This window comes from Adiantum capillus-veneris, chromosome 1, assembly GCF_014529385.1.
Source record: "Adiantum capillus-veneris isolate H3 chromosome 1, ASM1452938v2, whole genome shotgun sequence".
Classification (NCBI taxonomy): domain Eukaryota; kingdom Viridiplantae; phylum Streptophyta; class Polypodiopsida; order Polypodiales; family Pteridaceae; genus Adiantum; species Adiantum capillus-veneris.
In genome coordinates this window covers 187,136,183-187,161,918 of record NC_140931.1, presented here as the reverse complement: position 1 = coordinate 187,161,918, position 25,736 = coordinate 187,136,183, and positions in this window count along the sequence as shown.

Genomic DNA, 25,736 nt, shown 5'->3' with positions numbered 1-25,736 from the left:
GTCATGCACCTTCGTTGTTAAGGTACTTTATAGGCTGGTACTCTATCAAAGTGGTTGATGCGTTGCATCACATTCTCTATGATTTTCTCCTCACCATTTACTTGGTTTTGTCCTAGATTCCCTCTTTCATCCTCAAGATTGGCGGTTTTCTTTTTCTCACTCACATCATTCATCTTCTCGTGACCATCTTCATAGAATTCGCAATTGTCAACTAGGTCAACCGCCACTTTGGTCACCTCTTCCAAGGTTTGGTATCTTTTCACGTATAGGTCCTTTTGGAGATTCTCATTCCTAAGCCCTCTGATGAAGCATAGGATCTGACGTTCTGGTGTGGGTAACTCTTGGGTAGGAAATCTAGCAACATATTGCTTGAAATGCAGTATTGCATGTCACAATGTTTCTTTTTCGCCTTGTTTAAATTCCTGAATCTTAGGAAGGGTGTTATGTTTTATGCCCCTCTTGGTGAATTCTTGAACAAATTCATCCAACATTTTATCAATGGTTGTGAACTCTCTCCGGTTCAATAGTTCAAACCATGCTTGTGCATTGTCCTCCAATGTAAGTCCAAAACCCTCATACTGCGTGTGGAAGTCCTCTACTCATTCTGCTCGTAGGACTTGCTTGAAAGAGGAGACATGGGCGTATGGGTCTCCTATGCCATTGTACTTTCTATTTACCCATTTTCTTAGCTGAGATGGTCTTATACTTTGGCGTGAAAAGTATGGAACCATACTCCTCTCTGGTATCCTTTCATCTCTCGTCATCGCTCTAGGAGGAAATCTAGGTGGTGGTCCCCTCTTTGGAATTCTCTTAAAGGTTACTGTGTTTGGTGGATGTATCTGAGGTCCTTCATTGACCAAATATCCATTCATATCTAATTTGGTTTGTGGATTTGTGCTTTCTACAGCTCTATATTCTCGTCCATACTTGTCAACAAATAAAGATGTCCATTGTCGGTCGACCTTGTATGTATAGACATATAAGAGCTTGTATTCTGACAGCTCATCTGGGTAAGGCTCTAAGAAACTGTAAAGGTTGAATTGATTTCCATTAATATACCTATATAGTCCTTCACTTTCATGGTTATACGTCCAACCTCTCTCCACAAAATTGGTCTTTATGTACTGTAGGTTTGGAAGATCTATTCTGGTCGGGTGCTCATCTATCCCTGCAATCCATGTGCTTGTATAAGCTGAGTCTGAGTCTGATGTAGACATGACTTCTAGGATTAACAGCTCTAGCTTGCTGTAGTAATACCTCTCTCAGTGTGTTCAAGTGTTTTGGTCAGGGAAAATCCAAAACTATGTCCAAAACCGCTAGCGTTTTCTCACAATTCTCTCAAATTGTTGGTTTTAGACACCCCTGACTTCCGGATGCATTTTGAGGCCTTAAACAACGTTTTGGTCAATTTACTCTAAGATCTGTAGTGCTGCTCTCAATCTATGTTTCGATAAAAAATCTTTTGGAATCGAAGTTCGTATGTGAAAGCTATGACCAAAACAGTGAGATGTAATTTGGAAAGTTTAGTGGTCAGCTTGAGCCCAAAATTGGTGTGTGCACTCCTTAGGCAATGATAAACCCAATGGTATACTTGGTTTCAAAAAAATTTCTCAAAATTTTTTCTTGACTTGTCTATCGCGATAGGCTCACCAAGTACCCCTTGCAGATGTCCAAATGCACTCAAGCTTTGTGTACAGGGTATAATGGGCCTTTTGAACCCAAATATGAAGTCAGATTTGAATTTTGATTTTTCTACAGTGAATTCCTGAGTCTATCGCGATAGACTCACCAGAGTGTTACTGGGATACAGTTTTTCAATTGTTTTTACAGATATGAGTTCCCCCTTCTCTTGAGATAGTACTCACCAAGTTTCAACCAATTTGGAATACTTTTCCTTTGTAACTTGCATCAAACAACAGTCTCTTTTCTGATCTTATGAAGTAATCATCTTAGATGCACTTACAATACTCCAAATTTACTCAAAATTTAACCATAGGCTCACAACAACATGTAGAACAAGGCCCTAAGGTCACTTTTCAAAAAAATTATTTTTTGTGAAAAAGCCCCAGTCTATTGCGATAGACTCAGCAGATTCTTCAGTTTTGAAAATTTTCCAGATTTCTCTTCACCACTGTGTTCCCTATGCTCTGTACACCTTGCTCACCAATTTCCACTTGTTTTGGACTTTTTCTTAGGTCTCTTAACTCCAACTCTAGAATTCTGAGTCTATCTGATCACTAGAAAATAGACTTAGGATGACTTCCCAATGTCCAAAATGCACCAAATTTTGTGTGTAACCTCCTGAGAGGCTTAACAAGCTATGCTCCAGAGGGTTTTGAAAATTTCAATTTCTTTGGCCCTGCTTTGAGTCTATCGCGATAGACTCAGTAAGTACCCCTTTTATAGGTCAAACTTGAACTTTGACTATACCACTGTGTTCCAACACCTCTCCTTAGTCCTCCTACCAATTTTCAAGTGGTTTGGACCAGATCTGGTGTTTTCTACAAGTTGAATCGTCTCAAATGGTCTTAGACCCACTTTCTGATGTCCAAATGACTTCAAAAACTTTATGTGTCCTTGATAGCACCTTTCCAAGCTATGCCACAGAGGTTTTTGAAAAATTTGGTTTCTATCACTGGGTTCTTAGTCTATCGCGATAGACTCACCAAGTATGCTAAAATGACATTTTTTTTCAAATTTTCTCTTCATAGATGTGTTCCCTACCCTCCATAGATCATGTACACCAAGTTTCACAAGGTTTGGAAATTTGGTTAAGTCCCTTTACCCAATTTGTCTCTGAACTTAGACTATAAAAACCAGACTTGAGGTTTAGTGGTCAAGCAGGTGTCCAAGTACACTCAACTTTTGGGAGCATCCTTGTATTGATGTGTTTTACCTGTGGTATGAGGGGTTTTGCCTGATTGTGATTCTATCTCGAATTCACCAGTCTATCGCGATAGACTGAGCAGAGAGCCACTGAGAAGTGATTTTTTTCTCTGTTTTTGGACAGTTTGGTTCCCAATGCCCTTAGAAGCCTATCATTCAATTTGGACTTCTTTTCCTTTGGATTCAAGCATTTCACAGTTCACTTCCTTACACTCAGAAAAAGAAAATTCCCTCTTAGGTGCTCAAGCACTGATGCAAATGCTTTGAAATTTCACATACAAGCTCTAGAGCATATGCAAAATAAGGTCTTGAGGTCAAACTTTTTTTTAAAAAAATTACAGATTTATTTTTAGAATTTTGTTTTTTGGGTTTCTTAGAGTTTTTTTGGGTTTCTTAGAGTTTTTTGGGCATCCTACGAAACACTACAAACTCGAAACAGCAGTCTCAAATCATATCGGAATGACTAGAAATCGGAGGATAAGACTGACAAGGACATATCCTATATGGCCAAACACCCAAACCCTGAAAACCATAACTGTAAGACCTCTAATTGCTATCATGATAGACTCAAAATAGTAATTTCCAAAGTGTCCGGAACTGATCTACAAAGACATCAACACGAAGAGATTCGCGCCCTGATTCTAACGACTACTTGATCATTCGGATCGGATGTCGTTTGAAGTACTTACGACCAAATATAGCTCGTTGCAGGCGGGCTCGTGATGTGGTCCTCGGCTTGCATTTCTTGCGTCAACGCGGAGAGCTCCTCGATGCTAGCACGCTCCTACTCTCATATCTGCAATGTGATTAGTGTGCGCAGCAATGTGTGTGCGTGAAGCTCACTACCGTGTGCTGCAGAACCCACGATTGTATATTAATTGAGATAACGTAATGTGCCCTTTACAAAGCCTTAGGTTTCAGCTTATATACAAAGCCTTCAAACCTAATGTCCGGCCAAATGACCTGAATTGTCCCTAGGCTTCTACAGAGCTTAATTACAAGAAACTGAGTTGGATTTACTCATTATACAAGCATCTGCGGCCAAAATACAAGTGCTGATTTAGAATATGAGGTTCCCGTAAACATTACAAAAGTGGCCGTAATGGCTCAAAATAATAATAACGGGATATTCAATGAAGTCCATGAACTCGTATCTTCATGTTGCAGCATTCATCTTCATCTTCATTACTTCATCACCATCTTCATGTGCAATCTTTACATAAACTTTGAGGAATCTTAATGGAAACGTTGTTTAAAGGGCGTCCTTTCAACAGTTTGCCCTAATTCTAAATCTAACATAATCTTAAACTCAACATAAACATAAATCTAAATGTAATCTTACTTAATCTTAAATCTAATTTAAATCTTAACCTAATCTCTCTCTCTCTTTGTTTTCTCCCCTTACCTCTCTCTTTCCTCTTCTCCCCCTCTCTCTCTTTGGTTTTTTATTCTCTCTCTTGTTCTCCCTCTTTCTCTTTCCCTTTGTTTTCTCCTCTCTCTCTCTCTCTCTCTCTCTCTCTCTCTCTTTTTAATATCTCTCTCACATTCTCTCTCGTTACTTTATCTCTCTCTCTCTCTCTCTCAATGTGTGTGTGTGTGTATGCATTCTTTTCCTCTCTTTACTTTATCTCTCTCTCTCTTTTCCTCTCTCAATGTGTGTGTGTATGCATTCTTTATTTATGCATGTGTTGGGTGTCCCATCGTTGCAATAGCTCCAATGACCAATAAAATTATCAATCCCAAGGGATGAGCTACCCAGCTAGGGCATGGAAACACTCACACAGTTAGCTGGCTAATCGTGGCAACACAAATGGTTAACTCTATGAGGTGATCTTCTTGGCCTATGGAGGAGCTAAGCCGCAATGAAGGGCAATCTCCATATCCATTTCTCTTTACCTCTAATCAACCCAATCACACACAATACGATTGCAAGACGCACACAACACTAATCCTATCATGCAACACACTAATCGCAAGCACACACACATAGATCTATTGAGCACCACACTCCAATCAACCCTACATGCACACACAAGCAAAAGAGGGCAATAACACAAGATTAGAGAGGGATTAACCACTAATTAGTTAAGATCTAGTTAATCTAAGCATCATAGGCAATCATAAGAAGTAAGAGAGACGCATAGTGAGAGAGAATGAATCATTGATTAGTGTTAATCAAGTCTCATGAGCAAGGAGAAGCTCAAGGACTCCATAGCCACACACCTCAAGATCTCTCACCAAAAGGTGCTCTCAACAAATGACTTGAGAACCCTAATTTCTTTTACACATTGTCTTATATACCTAGGGTAAAAATATGCAATGTCCGGGCGCCCAAGGCCTTTAGGGCTCACCACTTACTGAATCTTCAACTTAGGCACAATAAGTGACCTATTATTTACAACTTGGAACTCCCATTGAGCTCGTAACACATTAAAATATTACAATGGCTTGAAATAATTTGGGAGTTTGCAATACATGACCATTTTGAGAAAATGTGTAACTCGAATCTTTTCTGCTTCTTTACATTCATCCTCGATGTGCATTCGTACGTCTTCGATCTTTAGCAGCTTCTATTAACTGACATTGACTCAGTTAACATTTTCTCCTTCCTATTTTAGTGCCCATCCTCGGGCACTGTTGAAAAGTGTCCTTGGAGGTTGTGGAAGGTTTTGATTGGTTTTTGATGGGCTGATCGTCTTCATTTGTCGTTGGATTTGTTGATGAGATTCAATTTGTTGCAGCATCTTCATTGGTCCAAATATGTATGATGTGAAAGATGATGTTACATTTGTCCGTTGTGATAGCATAATGATGAGGCTGCTTATTTATTTATGAAAAGTATGTACAAGGGAAGTAGAATGATGAGGTTCTAAATTAGAGTCTAATACCTAGATGGCCAAAGGGAAAAAAGTGCCTTTGGGATACACGCATTATTGGAGTACTTATTAGCATCATGGGAAATATTAATAAAGTACTAAAGGGATTATTTGCTGATAGATATGGAATAAAAAAGGTAGAAAATACGAAAGGGTAGCATGATGGAGCATTGGTTTCCTTATTGTAGTCCACTCAAGGTGCATAGGTGGAAGCAAAAAAGAGTGTCTAATGCATATGTCCAATGATGGGACATCCTATTTATGCATACATAGAAATGCATGGAAAACAATATGTTGTGCAAGAAAGATTTTGAGGGGTTCTTTAGAAAGATGGTGTAGCTATAAAAGCATATGACATGGCTTTGCAAGCTGGCACTCCTTTCAAAATGTTTTTCATTGGCGAGGGTATGTGCTCTCATCTTATTGTGCATTGTGCGGGAGTGTTGGACTCTACGACAGTCCACCAATAGTAAGTTAGTAGACTTTGACTCTTATACTCATCTCATCCAACATGAGTAACATGACTTAGATATGCTCAACTCTTCCAGCTTGAGAGTAAGCCTAATAACTACTACTCTTAGCATAGAGTTTAATATGACTTGAAGCTTTGGGACTAATTCTTTGCTCATTTTATGGCTCAGCAGCCCCTCTGACTATGCCAAAGAGTGTTTTTTGCACCTTGGCGACTTTACTTTTCACATTCTTGTGCTTACTACAAAAATTTCTTCAGGTAAAAGTAAGATTGAATCCTCAAAAAGAGGATTATTGAAGGACCAAGTTGGCATTGAAGGTTTCTTTTGCCATACCTGTTTTACTTCTTTGAATCTGCATTCTTTTGGTTGGGTTGTCCTTCTCTGATTGTGAAGACTCCATTATCTTTTTGATTCTCCAAGTAGGCCTGTTGATAGGAGTCTTTGATGTTGTTGTAGGCCTTTGTTCACTGCTGTCGGCATTTGGCTTTTGACTAGGAGCATTGGAAGACTTAGGAATCCACACCTCTTGATAGGTCCTGCTGAGATGTTGAGATCTTCATGCAAGTTTGGTGTAGTTGTAGTTGTCTTGTGGTTGACTGGTAGCCAAATCTTTGTATACCCTGTATAGAATCCTTGTCTAAGAAGAACATTCTTTGAGATCCATCTTTGTTATGTATCCTTTTGTGAGCCGTGGCAGACTTCAACATCATTCAATGTTGTTTTGTTGTATACCCGCTTCTTAGGTATCCTAGGATATTGTCGATGTTGATACCTTGTGGGCCTTATTTCTTGGGAGGGACTTGAAGTTACTTCATATGCCCTAACCTACGGTTTTGGCACCCACATCTGTCTATTACCTTCATAGTACTTCTATTCTTTTAAGCTCTATTGTGATGCTATCCATCCCACGTGTTTGTCTTTCTGTGTTGATTTCCTGTCCTTAATCCAAACTGGATCATTGACTTTGACTAAACTGCTTTGAACAAACACTTGCTTGACTTTTCTTTGCTTTCTTGAGTATTTTGGATGATATACCTTTGCTTTTTTGGGTGTCTCCTTAGAGATTTCAGTTGGGTCAGCAATTGACTTGAAGTTTTGAAAGCCTGACTTGCTAGAAGCATCTGATCCATGAGGGTCCTTTGATGTAGAGACATATGATGTCACACCTTCTTTGCTAATCAGTGGAAGTTCCACTTTGGATTTACCTTTGTCTGTAAGATTTTTCTTTGATTCTTGTCTTGGTGGCATTCTCTGCTCAATAGCTATCGTGGTTTCTGTTTGATCTGCACTTGATATTGCATGATTTGCTTTAAGCTCTTCTGAAGCTCTATTTGATGGAGATGAATCATCTTCAATAAGATCTGCTTTACTTTCAGTCTCCATTTTAAATGTACTTGCGGACATTGTGTTGTCGTCCATGGGTGACTAGTATTGGTCTTCATTCTTTGTTGTATGTGATGACTCCGTCATGTCTATATTCTGTATCTCTGACATCTTCTTGGCCATTGGCGTTCCGATTATGATATCTTCTGGCATATCTCTTGCTGTGATCACATGAAATTGAGCCATGATGATCTTTGAACTTACCTCAATGGTGGTGGAGATGATTCCCCAGCATTCTGCTCGTTTGTCCCTAAAATCGGTGTTGGTCCATTGGATGTGATACTACACTTTTTTACAATTGTTGAGCACTGTCCTCCTACATCTTAGTAACCTTTGATCTTAATAGATCCACTGTACTTTTTGGCAGAATCTGTCTCTTCAAAGGAGATTTTGGTGGTGATCTTTGTGTAGACTTCTAGACTTTAGCTCCCATTGACTTTGACTTTTCTATCACCTGTTCTGGTAGCTTGAGGCTTTGCACCATCTTTAGATAGTCTTTGACTTCAATCGGGCCATTTGTAGGGGTTTGTACAAGGTCATGATCTTGTTGATATTCATTACCTTGTGCATCTTAATATGCATATGTGAGCTTGGTCACATGTAACTGTTTGAACACTATGGGCTTTGACGGCTTTTGACTTTGACTTGTGGAGATCAACTGAAACTTTTGTCCTTGATGATCTTCATAGAAGAATTTATCTATAGAGTGTGATGGAATCTGGGTCAATTGGAAACTTCCAGCAACCATATGATCTTTCAATGGTTTTTGCTTTGAAGAGGTTTGTTGGCTAGAAGCTCTAGGGCTTCTAACTGCTGTATCATTTCCTGGTATTAGAGTTGAGCTTGATGGATTTATAGCTTCCCCCTTCCTAGAGTGATAATTGTAGCCTGCTTCATTGTAAGAGTTCAAAATTGTTTGGATTTGGTTCAGTCTTACCTTTTGGGACTGTGAAGGTACACTTTGGGTAGCATTGTTGACATTTGGCATCTGTAACCCTTCTACATAGTTTCCTATGTATCTTCATGAAACATGACAAATTATTCCCCGAGTCAAAGTGTAGATAACATTATATTTGCCATGATATTGTCTATCCCATGGGTCTCCTATGATATGAGTTTCTATGGTTTCAGGACCCAAGGTGTCATACATACTAGACTCTCGTCTATATCTACGACTGTTTTGGTCAAATTATATGCTTGTTTGGTCACAACATCGAAGTTTGATTTCTGATGGAGGAGAGTTTGTCTTTGAACAAATTTTATGGTTTCGCTTGGGTAATATCCTTCAGCTCCAAAGAAGATGGGCTATAATAGATTCTTTCCTTTGAAATGAACCATCCTTTTTTATCTATCATTGGACACACTTCTATGAGTTGGTATGTGGGCTGTTCAAACACACGTCGATCCTTTTTGTACATTTTTCCTTTTTGGTTTACATAGTGTGCATATGAATTATGTGTGCCATACAATGCTAACATCATTATTTTTTATGTGTCCCTTAGACTCATGAATGATTGCACACTTGTGGCAGTGGATGCAAAATCATTTGCAAAATTAACAGTCTTTTCAACTTTTGGTGATATCTCGACCCCTTTACTGAATTCATGCAGTAAATTTGTTGTTCAAAGAAATTCATGCAAGAATTTGTTGTTCAAAGAATCAATTTTAAGCTTTTCAGGTGCCTGTGCATCTTTATGCTCATTTTGAACTTGCAATGCTTTCACTGGTGCTTCTCATGGTAATGTAGAATCATTCGATTGCAACAAAAGTGACGAGTTCAATGCACTTACATCGAGATTCTCATTTCCAATTTTCTTTGTACCTTGCTTGGCAATTGATGTATCTCTGTTGTCTGGATTCCTTGGACAATCTTCAGAAAAATGTCCACCTTTTCGTCCACAATCTGAGCAATACGCCATGACTAGTGGTATTTCAACTGGCTCTATCATGTTGAGCTCTTGTTGAGAGGTTTCTGCTTCTATGCTTGCCCAGTTGTCAGCATCTTCTTTTAGAACACTGAGCATCAAGCTGTAGAATGCTCCATCTTGGCCTTTGTACCATCTTTGTCTTGATTCTCCAATTAGACAGGCTTCTATTGGTTGATATGTTAGATCTTGCAATTCTGGTTCTCGACTATAAATTTGACCACTGTAATCCATGTACAATGATCCTAATTGCATATGCACTAAATGGATTGCGGACTTGTGCAGATTTCTAGATAAACACTTGGGTTGATTTTTTTCACTTCTATCTGCACTTCATCTTTGAGTTTGCAATATCTAGCTCCACTAAAGTCTCTCAACATCTGGGAATTCTCTGAATCTGGCTTCACTTGTATCAATAGGATCTTGGCTTCTGTGCTTCTTTTACTGCTCATTAGATATCTATGGCCTTGTGAATCTATGTACAAGACTTTGTCTCCATTGTAGCCATATAGTTGTAAAGTCTGGTCGGTTGCAGTTGTGCATGTATTGCCATTTCTATAGCTTGCTTTGTTGCACTCAAATTTTCAACTCGATTTGAGTCCATGTTGGCTCAATCTGTAAAACTTATCTCCTAGCAGATTTTTGTATTGATTAGCATAATTTTTGCTGCTCGTACTACCCTAATCTGCAATCGTATGCGAGTTGTGCCCCTGTTCGTTCAATTAGCAGCTAATTTGCAATGTAATTACTCGCACAAGCCCATTTCTAGCATGTACACTTTTGCAAATTTGACTGCCGCTCAACCCTTTCGAGTTGGTCGATTTCTCGCTTCTTCTGGCTAATCTGATTCTCTTTTGCACGGTCTGCTCGACGTGCGGTGTTTGCTCGATGTTCGGCTTTGCCTTTTCCACTTGTTCGCTTTTGTGCGGTTTGCCCGGCGTCGTGTAACTTTTTTCGGTGGTCCGTGTGTTTTTTGCGTCTCGGCCTCGTTCTGGACTTTTCTAACTATTTATGGTTTTTTTTTTTTGGCACTTCTAATGAGTTCCTTTTTATTTCTCCTATTTATTTGCGAAATTTGAAATTTTCTAATTTTTTTGATATTTTTATGATTTTTCCGAAAAGTTTGTTTTTTTTCTAATTTTTTTGTGAATTTTCTAATTTTTTAGAAGATTATGATTTTTAGGATTTAGGGATTTATTTGTGTCAGTTTTTCATTTTTTGCGAATTTTTGGATTTTTTTTATTTTTATGTGTTTTTAATTTTTTTTGCTTTATTTTTGTAAAGTTCTTTTTTTTTTGAAAAAATTTATGAGGTTTTTAAATTTTTTGTCAATTTTCTATGTTTTTCTACTTTTCTGTGATTTTTTTTTTTTTTTGTGATTTCTTAAACTCTTTTTAAATTTTTTTGAGTTTTGTATGTTTTTCTTTTTTCCCCCGTTTTTTTTGAAAAAAATCCCTTTTATTGATTTTTTATGAGTTTTTGTTTTTTTATTATTTTTTGAATTATTTTTTGTTTGATGTTTTATTCTTTTTATGGATTTTTAAGTTTTTTTTGTGATTTTTTATTTATTTATTTTAAAAAAAAACCTTTTAAGATTTTTGTGAGTTGTTTTTTTTTAATAAACCTTTTTTAATGAATTTTTAAAGAACTACCTGCTGAGGCCGTTGATTGGTAAACAGCGCGTGATGCTCAAAAAACGGGCAGCGCATAGTGCAAGAGCAGAGAAACGGGCAGGGAAGATTGCGAGTCGTGACAAGGCGGGGAGGTGGGGTCAACGGGATGTGCACGTGCAAGCGGGGCGGACTCACATGGGCACTCGACAGTGAGAGAATAAGGGAGAGAGAGAGTGAGAGTTGGAGGGAGGGGTTCACGCACGGGGCTCCCTCGCCAAAGGTGGAAGACAGAGTGGGACAAACCATTGAGGGGGTTAGACTATGAGAGGGAATGAGAGAGAGAGAGAGAATAAGACAAGGAGAGAAAATAGGACTCCGTGAGAGCCTTCATGCGTTGGAGAGAGAGAGTATAAGAGTTAAGAGAGGGGAAAAGGGAGAGAGAGAGTGTGAGTTAGAGAGAGAGTAGGTGGAGGGGGTTCTCACGGATATAGGCTGGACGAGAGAGAGAATGGGCTAGAGAGATGGGAGAGGGTTAGGGCGAGAAAAATGCTTTTTTCTAACCGAAGAAAATTAGGGCAACTTGAAATTCTACCGGTTTTTTAAGGTCAAAATTTGAAGCTTTTGCCGATATGTACACAAAAACTTGTGTAAATTTGCCCAGTTTTCGTCAAGGCTAGCTCAATATCTAAACGGGATTTTAACATTTCAGCCGGTTAAAATACACTAGACCCTTTTTTTCTTAATTTGGTCAGGCACGGACAACGAGAGCGAGAGTGAGTGTGACAGGAGTGTGTGATGGGTGGTGTTCACCCGGAGAGAAAAAGCAGAAGAAGAAAGTTTTAACGCCGTAGGAAATTATCCCCAGGGACCGTAATGATCTATCCTACTCATAGATTTTTTTAATGCACCGCAAGGCACGGCGGGAGCCGAACGCAGCTTTTCCTTCTTTTATTTTTTATTTCCAAAAATCCCAAAAATGGCCGAAAATTAACCGAAAACTCAAAAAATCGCTAGAAAATTCCAAAATTTGCCAGAAAAGTCCAAAACTTTTCCGGAAAACTCTACGAAATCTTAGGAAATTACCAACATTCACAACCAATCATTTCCAACACGCAAAAGCACACCGAAAATAGCAGATTTTATAAAAAACGCGATTTAGGACACAAACATCAATCCAACCCTCGGAAATAACAAAATGCTCAAAACTCAACCACAGAGGGCACGCATGCGAACAAAATGATTCCGTAAATATGCACACACAAAATAGCCTGTGAAGATCGTAAAATCAAATTTTTATGGATTTATCCAAAAATTAATGCAAAAATTAGCAAAAAATTGCCAAAATTTTGCAAAAATTATCCAAAACTTTTCAAAAAATTCTCCACACATTTGGGAATGGTGCAGCCAAATAAATTTTTCAAAATCATATCAATTCAATTGCCAACAATTTTATCAATAAATTCAAGAATAGGCAATTAAACCGACAAAGTTACCGACAAAAATAGGTCAAAAATTGACGCAATTAGAGTGTGTAAGTCACTGTTTTGAGCACAAAAATGTAGCATTTCATCATTATACACATCAATTATGCAATCAAAACATTGAATTAACCATGCAAATTAAACACTTTTTTAGGCACACACACACAAAAAGATTGGCAGCTTTTACCAATCTTTAGGTGCGCACACAAAAGGGTTAAATTTGTCGGATTTTCAATGTGACTTCATAAATCAATAGTTAGGCATGAGCACAACACCAATCAATCATCACAATTCAAAAATGATAACGCACACATTGATTTCTAGGTGCTCAAACATAGGAAAAATAGTGCACACAAACCTAAAATTAGCATGCACACACTCAATTAGAATGCACACATACTTGAAATTAGTGCACACACACCTAAAATTCACCATCCAAGCATGCAATTAACTCAATTAGGCACCCAATTAGCAACACACATTCATCAATTAGCAATTGAAACTTATCAAATTCATGCGCCGCCAATTCTTAAAAATTTCGGCATTACAACGGCGTGAAAATGAAAAATCGCAAAATTTTCCATCCACAACATCAACATTGCAATGCATCAACATAGCATAGCATTACATTGCATCACATTACATTGCATCATGGTGGGATATCTACACAACTCTACACATCTCTAGATTCTAGGGAGGTTGAGAATACCACCTTAATTACCTTTCCATTGAAGATCAATTGGATGGTCGATTGCTCCAATCCTTCATAGCACATTAGTAAGTTAGCAAAAATTAGTCAAATTAGCAAAGGGTTAGTGAGAAATTAGTGTGTGTAAACACACAATTGACAAGATATGGTCACACATTAGGGAATTATGAACACAATGCTTCATGCACACACATTCAAAATCCAAAAAAACATAAACACACAAGTGAAATTAGTGAGGGAACGCATTCAGTTATGCCACAATTACACTAGCGTAGGCCATTATGCCCGGCAACGGCACCAAATTTTGGGTGTCCCATTGTTGCAATAGCTCCATTGACCAACAAAAGTATCAATCCGGAGGGATGAGCTACTCGGCTAGGCATGGAAACACTCACACAGTTAGTGAGCTAATCATGGCAACACAAATGGTTAACTCTATGAGGTGAGCTTCTCGGCTTATGGAGGAGCTAAGCCACAATGAAGGGCAATCTCCATATTCATTTCTCTTCACCTCTAATCAACCCAATCACACATTACGATTGCAAGACGCACACAACACTAATCCTATCATGCAACACACTAATTGAAAGTACACACATATAGATCTATCGAGTACCACACTCCAATCAAATCTACATGCACACACAAGCAAACGAGGGCAATCACACAAGATTAGAGAGGGTTTAACCACTAATTAGTTAAGATGTAGTTAATCTAAGCATCATAGGCAATCATAAAAAGTAAGAGAGAGGCATAGTGAAAGAGAATGAATCATTGATTAGTGTTAATCAAGTCTCATGAGCAAGGAGAAGCTCAAGGACTCCATAGCCACACACCTCAAGAGCTCTCACCAAAGAGTGCTCTCAACAAATGACTTGAGAACCCTAATTTCTTTTACACACTGCCTTATATACCTAGGGTAAAAATATGCAATGTACGGGCGCCCAAGGCCTTTAGGGCTCACCACTTATTGAATCTGCAACCTAGGAAAATAAGTGACCTGTTCTTTACAGCTTGGAACTCCCATTGAGCCCGTAACACATTAAAATATTACAATGGCTTGAAATAATTTGGGAATTTGCAATACGTGACCATTTTGGGAAAATGTGTAACTCCAATCTTTACTGCTTCTTTGCATTCATCCTCGATGTGCATTCGTACGTCTTCAATCTTTAGCAGCTTCTGTTAACTAACATTGACTCAGTTAATAGCATGTGCTCTCTCTCTCTCTCTCTTTCTTTCTTTTAAAGACACAATGTGTGTGTGTGTGTGTGTGTGTGAGAGAGAGAGAGAGAGGGAGAGAGAGAGAAAAAGAGGGAAAGGGAACATGAGAGAGGTGAGGGAAGGAGCATTCCTAGCTCTCCTTCCTCTCCTCGTGTGTGTGTGTGTGTGTGTGTGTGTGTGTGTGTGTGTGTGTATCTGTGTGTGTGTGTAGAGAAGAAAGAGAGAGAGGGAGAGCGAGGGTTACGTCTTTCACTTGAGTGTCGAAAACTCAAATCTGAGATCTGATTTTATGGTGCTCTCGGTTTATTATTTACCCCTATTGGCGTCGCTATGAGTGTTGCTATGGGTGTCGCTATGCAACAAATAGAATAGCAACATCTATAGGGATGCCCATAGCGATGCTCATAGCTATGCCGTGGATTTTCACTTTTGAGCGTCACACTACGAGCGTTGCTAATGTGAAGTACCTCTTGTCGTGTGTGTGTGTATGTGTGTGTGTGTGTGTGTGTGAGAGAGAGAGAGAGAGAGAGATAAAAGACGGAGGATACCAATAAAAGATTAAATTTATGTCCAGGTTATAAGATTTTTACATTCATTATGAGTAGTGACGACGATGTGGGGGCGTCCAACCGAAACACCTTTCTCTCAACAAGGATATTATGTCCTTGTAATCAATGCGAACATGCTGTGTGAAAGACAAGACACGTTTCTTTGCAGCACGTTTGCAAATTTGGCGAGTTTGATCCATCTATTATAGATCAAGTTGTTGCCAATCATAACTCGCCAGACTTTAATGCTAGCCAACAAGCAGCAATCTATAACCCAATAGACATGTTCGTAGGCGCTTTGATCAAGCAGCATACGTGAGGCCACAAGATGTAGCTTCTGAGAGCTTGGAGAATGATCATGCAGACCACATTCCCAATCAGGCAATGTTTGAGCCCGAGATCGATGAAATGATCGAGACGATCATGGATTCAAAAAGGCTTATCTATGATGATATGAAAAGTAAAGACGATACGCCATTGTATGATGGAGCACGTGTATCTATATTGAAGGTGCTCCAAGTTCTTTTCAACATGCAGGCAAATTTTGGATGGAGTGACACTAGCATCACAACGCTTTTCAGGTGATATATTACAATGTGTTTACTTCAATAAAAAACTCTAGATGTATAACGATCTGATAGATTACTTACACAAGTGTATCGCATTTTTTTTGCCGTGTAGATTGCTCAAAGAGCACATACTGCCAACACTTGATAATGTGATGCCAGATTCTAGAGAGGAAGCAAGAAAGATCTTGCAAAACTTGGGAATGGATTACAATTTGATTCACGCTTGTCCCAACAACTGTATTTTTTTAGAGGGGAATACATAGACATCGAGAAGTGTCCGAAATGTGATTCTGAGAGATATCGAGTAGATCTCCATGGACCAAAAATTCCACAAAAGATTTTGCAAAATTTTTCTTTCCTTCCTTGCATCAAGCATTTTTTTGATTCTAAGTCCATGGATGCCCTATCATGGCACGAGGAGAATAGATCTTCGAATGGTGTGCTACAGATTCCTGGAGATTTCACAGCCTGGAAACATGTAGACGATACATGGCCGGATTTTTCTAGGGAATCTTGAAATTTGCGCAGAGGCCTGGCTATGGATGGCGTAAATCCATTTGGTCATAGAGCAACATATTACAGTGTATGGCCTATTGTGATCGTCAACTACAAAATTCCTCCATGGTTCATTACGAAGAAGGGGCACCTGTTTCTAAGCTTGATTGTGCCGAGGTGGTATAAAGTGAAGAATATGTATGTGTATCTTTGTCCACTATTGGAAGAGCTACAACAATTGTAGATTGGCATAGAAGTGGTGGATATGAGCTAATGTGGACCATGCGTGACTATCTTAGAGTAGTAAAATCCCTAGTTTACATTGGAGTCTGTAGTTTACATTGGAGAGTGGCTAGATGGATTTGATAAAGACCGCGACACGCTATGGTGAACCATAGATGAAGAGAGCATATATGGGATTGTCATGTGTAATCTCGGTGTTGAGAAGAAGATGACGGAAGATCTAGAGGCTAAAATTAATCGATTTTGAATGCTTCACAATCCAGTTATGCAAAAGTGGATTTCACAATACGAGGATGCAAAGGAAGAGTAAAAAAGGGCACGAATCGAGTGGAGACGGGGAAGACAACAATTGATGCATTATCCACGGGTCTAGAGAGCCTACCGACATTCATGAGCTTAAGATGGTTGCACAACCAATTGAAAAGTGCACAACAGTGAAGTGAAGAAGTGAGTGAGGAGGAGTGGGAGTACTCTCGGGGTTGCACGACCAAGGTAAGTTTGCAATGTACAACTCGCAACTTTCTAGATGTTTGAACGGCCACTCGTAATCTTTGTTGGTTGTAATATAAGTCATACATAGTACATGGTGTAAAGGTCGACATTTTAGGGTGGAACGGATCAAGAAAAAGCGTTCTACACAACATTGTGGAATCATGGAAAAATTTGAACTATCTAGTCGATGACGATTCTCTTATGCAGATCCTGTGGTGGCAGAACTCACTTACTTCGGCATGCTTCAAGACATTTTGAGGATTGATTTTATAGAATTTTTTGTCGACACAGGAATATCTTTACACAGGAATCCCTCCCCCTTTATGAGTCCTCTCTCTCTCTCTACACAGGAATCCCTCTCCCTATTATCTATAGTTTAGATTATTATAACTTGTCCATGTTTTCTTCTCCATTCACTATTAAGACTAAACGTTCGTTTGTTTAATGCAAGTATGGATGATGATGAGTTTCTTTCTTCTTTGTCACCCCAGCAGAGGAGGTGGTACGAGAAGTGTCATCGGTTTGAAGCACCATCATGTCATTCCACTCCTTCAGCATCTCCCTCTGTTTCGGAGTATTTAGAGCAATTTGAAGCTTCGGGGTCGACGAGACAATCTTCGCACTCATCTAGGCATGGACGCTCATGTGGTGGCGATGGCGGTTGCTGTGGAGATGCCACCGCTGATGCCTCAACATCGCCTTGTGTTCGATGAGATTCCTTACCTTCCCCTTCTTTGCCCGCCCCCACACCATCCAAAGGCATCACCATCTATGCCACGTTTTGCATGGCTATCGGTTGTTTCTAGCTACACACCACTAGCTACTCCTCTGGGAGTCACCCTAGTCAACACTCCTCGCTTCACGGCCCAGACTCCAATTGGAGACACCTGACGTCCGTACCCCCATTGAGATGCCGCTAGAGACACCACTCGAGACACCTGCCAAGACACCCAGGTTCACGCGAGAGGGCTTGCCGTACTCGATCGACATCAACGGCAGTGACATCATTTTGGATGACGAAGGCAAGAAGGTGATCTCATGCATGCACGGTCTTTGCTCTCAGGTGTTTTGACACTACATAATAAACAGGGGAGTGAAGTGCCAAACGAATTAAAAGACAGAGTCATCAACGGGCTGCATGATGAGTTTCCCATGTCAAGTCCGGATGAGCGCTTCAATGAAGACCTGATTAAGGTTCAAATGCGCAAATACTGCAAGCACGAACGTTTTGAAGTTCAAAAAGCAATAAATCATGGGTGGAACAGACTCGATTGTCTGTCCAAAGAAGATTGAAAGAATGCAAAGCGAGCAACATGCGAGAATCCTGACAAGTGGAAGCAACAAAAAGAGACAGCCAAAGCGCAAGTAGAGGTAGGGAGCTCGCACCACTTGGGGAGCAGCAGGTGGGCGTCATTTGAGACCGATTTCGTAAGTGATTTTGCGTTGCTCTTTAGGTTTGGTAGTTACGTCTATTTGAACTTTTAAATTCTAACATAATGGATTCTTTGTATGTTTTGAACAGTGGTCAATGACGGGACATGACCCCACACAGTACGAGCACGAGTACGCAGGTAGAAAGGACCTAAATGCCCTATTGGGCATTCTTAGTTCTCATTGTGGCATGGTTAGTATTTTACTTTACTCTTTTACATTTGTTGTATTTAAATGATAAGCTAAGAAAATAGATTGTTTTGTAATTAGATGTTTATACTTACAGAAAGTCTTATTGTATTTTTTTTGTAGAATAATCCGACAGATATGTCGATTGGACGCGATGAGACATCTGATTAGATGACATCAGTCTAGCCATAGCGAGATAGCATTAGTTTTCTTTTGACATAGCATGTATAATGAGATGACATATATATGTCTTTTTGTAACTATTGGAAAACCATGTATTTTCTTAATAATGACAATTGTGTTGTAACTATTACATTTGCAAAGCTTAACAATCAAGTGATTTTTCCTATGATGTGTATAATTGTCAATGATTTACTTTCATCAATTTACTTTCATCCAATTACTTTTGTCACTGTGTATCTTTATTCTGCAAAAAATACTATGCATGATGGAGTTAATGGTTATATTGTCTTGTGGGTGACTACTTTCGGTCTATAACTTGCACTTTCTTTCAAAGGTCAATCTGTGCTTATCTTGGATCCATTTAGGTATACTTTATTTTGGAAACATTCAATATGGTTGATGGGTGATTGAATGCCCTACCACCCAAAAAATTTTACTCTCGGACGTCGCTACAAGCGTCTCTATATAAGGTTCTGCAACATTGCTATAAGCATCACTACAGAAGGGCTGTAGTCTTTGCTATAAGCATCGCTATATGCTTCGCAATATAGAAACCCTTATAGTGACGCGCTTATAGCGACGGTCCCGTAGCGATGCTTTTAGTGACGGTCGTAGCGACACCGGGGAGTATAAAACATAGTGTATTTTTGTTTCTAAGAGCGTCACAAGTACACATAACCTCTTGTAGTGAAAATATTCCAAAAGCAAGTCAAGGAGATCTTGACACATGTACAAAATTGCCATACTTTTGGAAATCTGGCTCCTCCTTGACACTTAGATCAAGAGTAGATAAACCCTAAACAACCCTTATTTCATTCAAATTGTTTCTAATGCGGGCTCTTTGAAATCGACTCTACAATCTTCAACCACATGACCAAAAATCTACGTGCCTACCATGTAGCCTATCAGAGCACATTAATGATTAATATCTTCAGAGATTTAGCAACAAAGGTGTAAATCAAATCAAGGGCTCAAAATTTCAAGCTCCTCACGCGAACATTGGAGAAGCACACATTCGGTTACTAGAAACGTTTCTACAATCACAATGACAACTAGTAGCTGCCAAAGTCAAGAACAAGGACATGGTGACAAATGAATACCATGCCCTAGTTTGAATAAGGGAATCATGAAAAGACTAGAAAGTGGTGATTGCTACTAGCCAAAACAAGATGGGCTCCCTCTGACTTGACCCCTTCATCTTGAGCCTATATAAGGTTTGAGTTTTGGGCATACGACTGAGCATGTAGTTACTCTCATTTGCTTTGTAATCATCCATGTCTTGAGCTTTGGTAGTCACATTTTGATTCCAAAATTTGCATTGTGTTCCTTATCTACTGCTCATTCATTTAAGTGTAATCATTTTCAAATATGTTGTGTTATTGGACTATGCGTTAGCAAGCTAAATTGAATGTTTTGAGTGCCTTAATGGTTGTTTTTTGACGTTTTGACCATAGGAGAGTGTTCATAGACCATAGGGAGAACTTTTTGGAATGTTGTGTTGTGGTTGTCACGTGATGGATCTTGATTTTGGTACCTCATCAAATTATGACTAAACTTGGTAGGATTGTGCCCTTAAGTGTTTTTGACATCCTCCTAAAGTTTCATAGTATTTGGACTCCATTTGAGTGTCAAAACGGCATGACGACCTAGTGCAATGACACTTGTTAGATTTGCTAGTGCAATGACATTTGTTAGATTCACTAGTGCAAGAGATATTATTGTTCTGTAGGTTCACTTCTTGAGGTTGACATTCTCAAAGAGTCTCCGTGTCCCATGCGAGTCGCTTTTGGTAGTATTAACATTCTTCTAGTGCTAGATAGCTATTCTACCGACGTTCAATCGCGGTGCCCACACACACACACACACACACACACAGCACTTTTATTTATTCTTTCTTAAGAAACTACTCAATGCTTACCTCTACATAGACAATGCGTCACTAATCACCTTTGGACTTCTAAGGTGAGTGTATGTGGATCAAGAGGGCACATTCAAAACATTTAAGGAAGGCAAGGAATGCTTTTAATAGGGGATTTTGTATTTGCAAGATTTTGTTTTTTACCTTTTGGAATTTGAAATATTACTTTTGAGCTTTTTAACGCTTGCATTACACTAATGATATCTTCAAATATTAGTGTAGCATGAGAAAACTACATTAAATTGTGCAATCCTTCAATCATCAAATAATAAAATGTAGCATGCATGCATCTCTTTGCTTGTAGAAATATATGCTCATACACATCTTTTATTAGCTTGAAATGTAACTATTAAAAAAACACTATTTCTATTTAATTTTGATTGAACATCATATTCTAAAGAATACCAAACAACATACTTGCCATAGTAAATACAACCTAGTAAATGAACTCAAGAAACCTCAAAATCAAACCAGATTCCAAGTAGCAATATGATATGCATATCATACCACATAGCAAACCTCTAATCACATAATCAAGTCACACGGCCACCATTATGCCATCTTAAAGTCCTATGGTCACCATGTACATAATACACACAAATCAAAACATCAAATTGAAATGTCTAGAGAGAACATATGTATCGTGGACTATCATAGATGACCATATAAATGTGGACGTAGATGATTATACAAATGACTATATAGTTGACCTTATGTAGATGGGTTTTATGGTGATTAGAGTTCTACATGATGGTCTTGTACTGCACCATAGCCATATTTTTTTTGTAGATTTTTGGTAGAGGCCTATGGGAAAAAATATGGATATGGTATAAAGAGAGACTATAGAGACATTGTTAGATCACAAGACACCTTTAGAAGGGTAGTGGGATACACCGATCCCCCACCTTTGGAAAATGTTTTTTTCAATCATGTCTAACACAATAGTGTTGTGCCACAAAATGGACATAATTTTGCTATAGATCTTAATGAAGTGGGGGGATGGAAAAAAATGAGTGAATTGTGACACAAGATCTTTGATTTGACATCAAATTGTAGTGAAACCCCTTCTCCCTCAAAGTTTTGTTTGTGATTGGCATCCCGTGCAACAAAAATTCTCCTATGCACAACCCAAATGATGTTCTCAAGATCATCCATATGCAAGCATCAACAAGCCACACTCCCTTTCTAAGGCATATCTTCCAAGCAAGGACTAAGTGGGAGTAGTGTATGGCATAAATTTATCTTTGTGCTTAAGGGAATAGATGGATTAAAGAGGTATCCAATAGAAAATGGGTATTGCTAATAAAGTTATTCAAATTAGTGTAATGACTAGAACAAAAGCTCCCAATCATCTCTTTAGAGCCAACCTACAGCTAGTTTTGAGGTGGTATCCCATCAAGTACGAAAAGCGTGGGTGGTGAGTTTTTCAAGGATGTGCCTATAGACCTTCATTTGGCATTTGAGACTACACATTTGAGAGCCTTGACATTACTTGTGATGTCAATATTTAATCATTTACTCGTTCATATCTCGAGTAAATGTAGTACTTAGAGAGGAATTAAGAGTTTCATTGTCATGTAAAACATTGGATCAAAGCATGCCCAATTGACATTAGTAGATACAATCATAACTCACACACAAGGCATGTTCTAGCTTAACACACAAGGCACTTTCTAGCCCAACACACAAACATGCCATTGATAAAGAAGGTTATAGGTATTGAATACTAGAATCATCACAAGGAGAGTGATATTTTCATTTTGCTCTTTTCAAATCAAGTGCCATTTTTTTTTAGGCCCTAAAGTTTGATTGTACTCGATTAATCAAATGATGGCTATAAAAGAGTCATGTAAATATTGGTTTTCTCTTGTGAATCCCTATGAGGGAATAGAACTTGGCTTAAAATCTTCCATGAGCTACCTATGTTCTAAGGCACCAAAGGAAATTTCAGTCCAATAACTTTTACTAATTAACTTAGATAATGTTTTTTCATTACATGTATTTTTATGTTGAACCCGCATGATAAGTACATATATTAAAAATGATCTCCAATATCTAGGAAACAATTTTAAGAGAAAAACAAATATATTGAGAGCTCTGTAAAAGAATCTTCTGTAAACAACCTAGAGGTTCTTGCCTTTTTTAGTGGCAATCATCCTAATGAGTGTTGATTATAACTTCATTTTGGCATTTGAGACTACACATTTGAGAGCCTTGACATTACTTGTGATGTCAAGATTTAATCATTTACTCAGTCATATCTCGAGTAATTAAATGTAGTACTCAGAGAGGACTTAAGAGTTTCATTGTCATGTAAAACATTGCATCAAAGCATGCCCAATTGACATTAGTAGATACAATCATAACTCACACACAAGGCATGTTCTAGCTCAACACACAAGGCACTTTCTAGCCCAACACACAAACATGCCATTGATAAAGAAGGTTATAGGTATTGAATACTAGAATCATCACAAGAAGGAGAGTGATATTTTCATATATTTTGCTCTTTTCAAATCAAGTGCCATTTTTTTTGAGGCCCTAAAGTTTGATTGTACTTGATTAATCAAATAATGACTATAAAAGAGTCATGTAAATATTGGTTTTGTCTTGTGCATCCCTATGAGGGAATAGAACTTGGCTTAAAATCTTCCTTGAGCTACCTATGTTCTAAGGCACCAAAGGAAATTTCAGTCCAATAACTTGTACTAATTAACTTATATAATTTTTTTTCATTAAATATATTTTTATGTTGAACCCGCATGATAATTACATATATTAAAAATTATCTCCAATATCTAGGAAACAATTTTAAGAGAAAAATGAATATATTGAGTGCTCAAGAAAATAATCTTCTGTAAACAACCTAGAGGTTCTTGCCTTTTTTAGTGGCAATCATCCTAATGAGTGTTTGAGAAAAGCATCCTCTATAAATAGGCTATATGTTTTGCCTTTTCTAGTGGCACTAGCATTTGCTTTGACTTGCCTATCCCACTGAATTCAATAGGTCACTCCTAGACACTAAATTGAATTCTAGGAGGTGGTGAGTACATGAGCTAACCCAACTAAACAACATAAGTAAACCTAGTATGTAGTTGGCCTCAAAGACGAATTTCCATGGAAATATCTTAGATGAAGAGATAGAGGCCAAGCATGGTATTTTCTAATTTAGAGAGACGTAACAAATCATCTCATTTTTTCTCTGGTCCACTTCTCACATAATGCCACACATTTTTGAGAATGCAAGCTTAGGTGATAGCATTTGGAGAGAAGCTATGGAATTTTTTTTTTCTCTTAAATTGGCCCAAAGGCTCGTCTCCCTTTCCCTATAATCAACACATTCCAGTCAATATCATCACAAAAAGGAAGATCATCCACTAAACGTGTCTCAAACAAAAAGATAAGGTACAAAATGAGTGGCAATATACGCAGAGCATCATAACAAAAATTGATTGCATGTAGGAGATGATACTCTATGGTTATATGCATTCAAAAAGCCTAGTCATATCCTTATTTAATGGCCCATATCCTTTAGTAAGTGCATTCCGTTGAAAGATGACATTTGGAGAGACCTTGAACCTACAGTTTATGCAAATAGAAGAGTGCCTAGACTCACGGGCCCTCCCTTATTAGGGACATCTTTCAAATATTTTAGCTCAGGAGATGATATTCCAATGTACAAGCTCATCAAAAACTTCTGTAAGATCACAATTATTACAATCTAGCTATCATAGAGAGCATATTTCAACTACCACTAGATAATAGAACATTAAAGAAGAAAAAAGAGGGGTAAGAGCTCCTTAATTGGTCACCCGCATGCATGTAGATTATTAGGGATCTCTTGCCCCTTTGATTATGAAACAAGAGATTTATATTTTTTGGTAATTCACGACCTACATTTTTTTTTATGATCCTTGACATACATCACCTTTATGAGACGAGCCAAGAGTGTCTAGGTTCTTCCATGCTAGAGCTCATGTTTGGAAAGAAAAAGGGGGCCAAGAGCCTCTTCATCATCCATGTGGAACCTCAAATGGAGCTGCTTTCCATGGTATAGCTTATATTTGAAGGCAAATAGGGGGGGCAAGAGTTCTACCCTCATTTGCGTGCACATGTTCGAGAACCTCAAATGGAAATTATCCCCATGCTAGAGGTTATCACTAGAAAGAAAAAGGGGGCCAAGAGCCCCCTAATCATTTTCATCCCTTTTTCTTTCTAGTGATGAGCTCTAGCATAGGGATAGTTTCCATTTGAGGCTCTTGTACATGTGCACATGAATGAGGGCATAACTCTTTCTCCTCCTTTTGCCTTCAACTATAATCTATAGCATGGGAAAAAACTCCATGTGAGGTTCTCAAGAGTGAGACTTGACTGCATTCGAAGATACCTATCCTTGTGTCTTGACGGCATGTGGCCTTAGGTAATATTTTAATATGAGCATCATCATTCAATGGCCATTTCTTGGACGACTTGTATGCCAAATTTGGAGCACAGATGGACCTCACTCTTATAGACAATGATGATACCCAATTTGAGAAAAAGGGGGGCTAGAGTCCCCCATCATCCGCGCGTGCACGGATGATGGGGGAGCTTCAATACTCCATTTTATTTTTAGATTGGGTATCATCATAATTGGCAAGTGAAGCGAAGAAGCTCTGAGACTTTTTCTATCAATCACCTACTCTGTCCTATGTTGTGCTTGATCGTGCATGATTGGAAATGTATGCCAAATGCAATCACCTATGGTTGCATATACCTACATTTGCCATATGATATAAAATGCATAATCTACACTTTCAATTTGACCCTACTCTTATACACGATCATACTCCCCCTTTTTTTCTAGATCGAGTATGATCGTCTATAAGAGAAAGGTCAAGTTGGGTATCGTCAACAAGAGAACTTGTTGCATTCAACCTAACGTGTTGTATTTAGAAGAAAGCACAGGGTGAGGAAAAACATGGCCTAAAGACATGATCTGTTCTAAAAATTGGTACATTCACATTTATGTCGTGGATTTGAGATTCCAAACTCCTATACGTTAACTCTTTCCATAGATCATAGCATTCTAGATCCTCTTCTAGGATCTACCTAAACA